Raw genomic sequence first — 7719 nt, forward strand, 5'->3', positions numbered from 1 at the left:
AGAGGGATGTGCAGGAAGAGTTTGTGTTCTCCTTGTCTGTCTATACACAAACCCTCATAGAGGTGATTCCCAGATTGGAAGAGATTGAACTGCTCCAGGTACAGATGGGCTCTGTGAACCTCACAGTGATTCTGCAGCTGTAAATGTAATGTTATGTACACCAAAAAATCCACAAGTGCTCGCACTGCCAATTTAATTACTTGGTATTACGCTGAGAATTAGTTGTTCTAGAATTATGTACTTAAATTGCATTACAAGCGTGGTCTTGGCACAAAGTCTGAGGTCTTTAGCTGAGTTTAATCCAATGTTTGCCTGAGCAAGAACCTGCATTGTGCAGACTCAGCCCCCTGTTTGTGATGTAGGCTTACAAACGGTGACATTGCTGTATATGTTGCGTGACAGCTGTCATTTTTATATTAATAGTATAATCTATGGAGAGCTCTGATATAAACACTGTAATTGATGTGTTTATGACAAAGAATTGTAGCATTCAGTGCCTGAGGGTTTCACACTGCATCTGAGCAGCAGTTCTCTGCCATTCCCATTTATTTCTCCCACGCTCATGTTTACGTTGTTTACTCACATCCCAAAATGTCAAGAGCAGCACACCTCGATGCAGGTTGTTTTGCCTAACAAGACAAGATTTAAGTAAGAGGACTACAAGCAAATTCTTCAGAGGAGAGGAATTCTGTTTTTCTTCTGATTCAAGTGCCTTCTGCACTGGTTTTTGGCTGCTGTATTGGGGTATTTGGCAGCTCCTGGGTAAGGTATAGCCAGCTGCGTTTTGGGGACTGATGGGCGAGGTCTGGGTTGGGAATAACCCATCATTGAACAGCTTCTGGTGCTGCCTCCAAAGCACTTCCAGAGGAGCTCGCAGGCACTGCTACCATCTGTTGGAAGGGGATTAACTCCGTTTGTGTGCCCCATGCCTAATTGTGCATGTAAAATAGCAACCTGGTTGTGCATGGGCTAGTGCAGGTGCTCAGCCTGTGGATTTGTAAAAATGAAGCCATGAATAGCACACGTGTTAGTGGATGCTGGAAAGCTCTGCTTGTTCTCTGCTTGAGGGGCTGGGGCTGCCTCTGGCATCACCCAACACCTGGCCCCAGCCACGAAATCCCTCTGGAAGGCTGTGCCAATAGAAATTACTGGCTTCTGTAATATTGTGACACCTGCAGATCTGTTTGGAAATAATCTACTGACAGGCAAATATAGGTTCCCAACTCAGAAGGGAGCAAAGGAAGGAGCAGAAAATTGCCTTTGTGCGGGATTTAATATTTACATCTCAGACTTTGCCAAATAGGTTTGTTATTTATAGCAATAGCAGCAGTAATATTCATCAGTTGCCATGGACATACTAAGCTCACCAAATACAACAGAGTGAACCACAATCTGCACTGGAGTCATTTTAAAATGCTTTCATGCTGAGCGAAATAGTTTGTATTAAATTTAAGAGTAAAATGCCAGGTTTCTCTAGTGCCATTTCTGGGATTTCAGATATAAAAATGGAAATACTTTATTGGAAATTTGATGGGAAGAGCAGTGCTGTATACAAGAACCCTTGAAGAACTTGCTGTCACTGGGTAGCATTCAGGATCACAATTTACTGTGCTTGAAAAGCAGAATATATAATGAGAACTTCTAGAATTCCATTAATGTTATATTTTTGAAGAGCTGAAAAAAACAGATGAAAAAGATAATTTAGCAGGTGAAGTCTTGATGGAAGCATGCATCTGGTCAAGGTGCCCGCAGTAACTGCTTGCCCCGGCCCTCCTACCCTGCTCTTGAGGAAGCTATTCTCACTTAGGAAACACCACATCTCCAAAATATTGCTGAAAGAAGCAGATTTCTCACTGTTGGGATAATCTAGGGACAGAAAAGACAGAGTAGTTATGGAGGAGTTTATGGATGGTGCCTGAAGTTGGATTTGGGCTGGGAATGCTCAGCAGTTATGCACCCGTTGTCCATCAGCCCAAACAAATCCGACAGTGAAAAAAGAGCTGAGAACTGTCAGGCTTTCATACCCATAGATAAGGATGCTCCTTGAGCAAGACTGCTCAAATGCACGATAATAACATGGGACAGTGAATGACTTTTAGGTATATTAAGTGATAAGATAAAGCAGACTGAAATTGAGACATAGGGAAGTGTAAGCTCTATATGGTGGGAGATGAAACACGTCTGATGGCTGCTTACGCCTTGGGGAGGGATTCTGAGGATGTCCTGGCTCGGGGAAGGGGTGATGTGGGCAGCAGGGAGGCCAGCAGAGTGTGTGTCCCATTGAGCCCACACCGTATGTGCTGAAGGACAAGATTGGCTGTGGGACTTCTTCCAAAATCTGTGCAGGGTCTGTGTTAAAACTGAAGAAGTTTGAATTGGGTTGTGATAAAAGTATCCATGTTGAAGAGATTCCTTTTTGGATTCATGCTGGTACTTTATTGTAGCTTTTTGGTCTTAGTGGTCTTTTCCAACCTTAATGATTCTATGGCTGGGGAGAACCCACAGATTTGTGGGAACTGCCAGGAGTTCTCAGCAATAGGACTGGAGCAGGTTGTGCTCTGGGAGAGGAGTAAAGCAAGGGATCAGTCCTGTAAGTGCAGTACCTACACAAAATCTAACATGGAAAACGTTAACAGCTCTGTGGTTTGAGAGACAGAGATGAAATTTGTGAAAATGAGATTCTTAAATGTAATACTGCAAATACAGTTGTAGGGTGGGAGTGTTGCAGTCTCCCAGTAAAGGGCTTTGGTGCTGGCTGCCTCAGGGTGCGGCTCTTCCTTGCTGCCAGAACATCCGTGCCTCTGTAAGTTCTTTCTTTTCTTCTCCTTTACCCTAATGGAGGCTTGATAGTTCTCAAATGGACTTAGATACGCTGCAGCTCTTTTGTAGTTTCTGTAGTTTTAGCGTGTATTGTTGTACATGATGTATAATTGTATTTACTTGCCAGCAATAAAGAAGTGGTAGGAATGAAAAACAGCACATTACTGCTGTATTCTCTTCCTTTTCACGCAGTGCAGTGTGGGAGAGATTACATTCTGGAGGTAAAATTACAATGTATGAAATCCTACCCTGAGCACTGCGGTGCATTTTTCTTATAGGGAAAACAAATAGGAACAACAAAGAGAACAAACTCACTGCTTCTTTTGTTCTTTTTATTTTATTTTATTTTATTGAAGAGTATTCACAAAATTTTGCTAGATAAAAGACATATGCAAAGGGAAAATGGAAGGAGAACTATTAAAAATAATTGCATGCTCTGAAAATCCAGTGTGTATGCAGGCTTGCAAACAGCATTCCTTCTCTCTGCAGAGTAGGACCCTGTGGCTACTGGGGACTGCTTATAATGTTCAGGGCTACAGAGCTGGCCAAACAAGAAGGAAACAAAGCACAAAATGGTGCCTCCATCACTGTGCTCTCTGTCCCTTGTGAAAGTGTCTCCCTGCCGTCCAGAAGATCTTGATGTAGCAAAGTGCTCCGGCAGGACAAGTTCCCTCCCTAGGACCCATCTGTGCCAGATAGGAGCACATTTTGTCTGGGCAAAAAAGACTTTTTTCCAACTTTCACATCATTTCACTTTAGCTTCAGAAAGTTTGGCTTTCTTGAAGGCAAGCAAACCCCCCATGCATGTGGAAATCAGGAAAAATTGGTCCTTTATAAGCAAGGGTGAACTGTAACTCTGTGAACTGGAAACCACTCTGGAAGTGCGTGCGTGTGTGTGCTGCTTCAGACCATTGCAGTATTTTCATGTTCAGGAAGCTTACAGCTCCAGCTGTGGCAGAAAAGATGGAAAAGTACCTTGAGAGGTAAATCATACATTTAAATTGTGCTTCTTGGGTGCTGTTTTCACTAATTAAAATATCTACCACCAACGCTCCCTGAACTGGCATACGACAACGACCGTCTTTGCTGGGCTGTGGTCAGAACACGCCAATGTTGCTGAGATTGTTGATGCAATGCTGGCAAGACAGCAGTGCTGTGCTCAATGCTGTGCTGTCCCAAGTCAGAACCCTCACCTGGCAGTGGGTCACAGCTGGCCCTGCAGAGCTTCCAGCCTCCAGCAGCTGGGAGCTGCACTGCCTGCGCATCAGCGAACTCTCTGAGATGCTTCATTTCTGTTTGATTCTTAATTATTATAATAGTTAAGGTAATTAACATGCTTTAGTGATTTACTTCATTTAATTGGATGTAGTGATTAAAATACCTTTTATATTACCTTCACTGCAGTTTTAATTTAAGATTATAATCTCATGGTCCTTTTCAGCTCCTCACGCTTTCACTTATAGCCTTTTCCTTTTCTGATTTTTCGTTGTTTGTTCAGCTTTCCTGCTGATTCAGTAAACATACTGCTGGGATGATTCCTTGGGAAACCTGCCTATGGTTATAAATTCTGTCATTTAGGGCAGACGCTAATGAATTAAAAAAATAATAATTTGAAAGTGATGCATGAGAATGTAGTCAGCCTTTGGAGTTGTCTGCTGCTTTTTGCAGTCTTTTTTTAGCATTAAAAAAAATAATAATTGTTTCCTTGATTGGGCTTGGAGAGGATGCATGAAAGAAGGAAATGGAAAATGACAGTGTTAATATCCTCCTAGCGTGTGTCGTTCCTTACCTGGGTGGATGGATGATGTATGGGTTAGGATTTTAGTATTACTACGCAGGGTGTGAAATTTTGGTATCACCACCCAGTGTAGGAATTGCTCTGGGAAGTGCACTGGCCTCTGAGCCATGGGGAGGAGCAGGAAGGGCTGTGGTGCTGGAGCAAGCCCGATGCCAGCCTTGTGCACGACACCTGGGTCACCGCTGTACCCCATGCGTGCAGTGGGGGAGAGTGGCACTGCCAAGCACCAGGCATGTAATATGTGCCCTAAAGCAGTCAAACTGTTGGTATGAGTGCAAAAAATATTAATAAATCATTGGTTGTTTAAATGGAATCATTTAGGGCTCATCTGGCTAATGAGGAAGAAAAAGCTGAACAGAACACTTCCTTTCAGTTTTACGGAGACGTATGAGATCAGCTGTTCATGGGAAGCTATCAGTGTACATACCTCGTTAGCTCCCTTGTGTAACATTCCTTATCTACATCTTATTAGTCTTTCATTAATTAAAGCTACAGAATTCAACATTTTCTGTTAGCTGTGCTCTCAGCGTGAAATTTAGCTAATTCTTCTACTATTGGAAACAAAGCTCAAAGATTGAAGTTTATTCTCATTGTGTTCTTATAGTTATTTATTTCATATTGCTGTCATGCATGGATGGATTTATATGATGCTCTGATGACCTTTAGAAATTCTTCTGATTAAATGCTGTTCTACTTCATTATGACATTCCTGTACTTGTACTACCAGATTTGATGTGTACAGCTTAATAACACAACTAGACATGAATGCTAATAACTTTACAATTAATTGCATTGCTATTTTTTAACGTAGATGAAATTTAAAGCAAGTTCCTCTTGCTGCAGGCTTACATGAATCATAGAAATTGGAAGGTAACAAAAGAACATATTAGCATTTGTTAGCCTGGATGCACAAATTTTGTAGTAACCATTTTAATATGTACTACAACTTTTCAGCCTCAAGTTTAATATGTACTACAACTTTTCACCCTCGATTTTTCAACCAACGTCATAATTGAATTGGTTCTTTCTTGCCTAAGGATAATGATTTTACCCTGATGGAATCTTTATTAGATTTTAAGGATTATACTGATGTTGCGTATTTTACATAAAGAGAATCACAGTTATTCAACTGTAAAGTACTTCTACACAAAGGCCACTGTAAGTCTGAGATATATGAACTAATTATAATGTTTAGAATTGTTGTTAAGACCCAGCATCCACAGCTGGAGCCAACACAATTGAGGAGCTTGTGTGTGCGCTTCAAGGACCCAGCCCAGGATGGCAGGGAGTGAGGGCAGGCCCTGTCCTGGCAGAGATCTGGTTGTTGGTTCTGGTTGGGCTCACAGTGTTCCAGCTGGCTGAGAGCAGATGAGATCCATCTCATGTCTTCCCCTGCACTCTCCGGCACTGCTTTGCTGTTCTTGGTTGTGTGGGGGGGAAAAGATGGCCCAGTTTGACCAGAAATGGTGTTTTTCTATTAGCCTGAAAGCCATCAGTATTGCCTTGGTAATTAGACCTCAGACTGCAGAAGTAACTGTTGTGTTAATTGATTTTGTGGTTACTTCCTTGTGTGCTGCGTGCGTGCTGGTTGGAGTGGATGTTTGGGAATAGCATCTTCAGAAGTCCCACTGATAAAAGGTGTGCAATGTGTCTGCAGCCTCTAAAGAGATGAAAGGGGAAGAAAAATTGCAAAAAATATTTAATATCTTTATACTTATTAAATACAGATGTGTCTGTAAATGAAATTAAGCAAGCAGTCATTCTAACTTTCTTACAGTTGGAGGTTAACCTCAATTAAATATACCTTTAAAAATCAAGTTTGTTTTTTTTTAAGTATCCACTTAAGATCATTTTAAATCCTAGTTGAGAGACCAGTTAGCATAACTCCATGGACTGCTCTTCTGTGTGTTGTGTTTTTATTTTTTTAAACCTTCATGCTTCATTACTGGGGATGGATATCACTTCTATGCTCATAAAACATGATTGCTTTCCCATCCTTATGCATCAGCCAGTTTTATTCAGTACAGAAAACAAGAGTAAGAACCAGCACCGATGGTAAACTTGTGCTTACTCAACTAACTGTAAATAGAGTGATCAATATATGAAATCAAATGTTATGTCTGTGTTGCGTTAAGATGGTTATCAAACTGCTGTGCTTCTTGGCTCCTTGGTATGCCTCAAGGTACAGCACACCACTCCAGTTACGTGTGGTTCAGTAGTTTCTTTAAATTGAGATGTAAACGTGTCTTCAAGGGGAAAAAAAAAAGTATAGAAAAGAGCAGACCTAAAGCTAATAGAGCTGCATTGAATTCATCTCAAACACATGTTAAATTTTCCTGACACCGTTACCCTTTCCTTTGGAGGTTTCAGAGTGTTCTTGGCTAATAATAAAAATAAGAGAAACGCCGTAAAATCAAACCAAGAAAACTCATTTGCCCATCTGCTTTCAAGCTTTTCCTCTTTGTCCTGGATATCTGTAGCAAAGGAGACAAAATCCCATCAAGCATTCTTTTAAGCTTTGCACACTTGTTTATACTATTTGCTATACTTGAGCTTCTGCCTTTAACAACAAAGGAAAATAATTAAGGTGCTGATAGTAAAGTTAAATGAAGACCGTAGCAAGAGACAAGATCTGTGGATTGCCACCCAGGCTCTGAGACTCTTCTATTGAGCAGCCCATGCTAAATTGTTTAAGCTGCTGATTCCCTGTCTGTAAAGTGAGGGCATTGAAGCTTATCCTACTCAGTGCTGGTCAGCATTTGTCTGCTTATGTGGATGCACTGATGTTGAGATGCTTGGTGTTACAGCTCATCAGACACTGGACTGTGAGGCATCTGCTGTGGCTCTGTCTGCTCTGCAGAGCAGCTTTGTGTTGGTTTTGGGGATCAGACACAACTGGCAAGTTGCTGCAGGCTGCCATGTGCATGACGTTACAGGGCTGCTGTCAGAGGCAGAACAGCATACAGACATGCCTTCCTCAGTTGCTAGCCCCTGTGGTGAGTTCATCTCAGTTCTCAACATGTTTGATGGAGAGTTGACTTGTGAGGTGGAAGAGGGGCTGGTGCTTCAGCAGTGCCCATCCCACAGCTGTGTGCTTGGGC

Source organism: Lagopus leucura, unplaced genomic scaffold (assembly GCF_019238085.1).
Source record: "Lagopus leucura isolate 7727_CA_CO unplaced genomic scaffold, USGS_WTPT01 Super-Scaffold_100028, whole genome shotgun sequence".
Taxonomy (NCBI): Eukaryota; Metazoa; Chordata; class Aves; order Galliformes; family Phasianidae; genus Lagopus; species Lagopus leucura.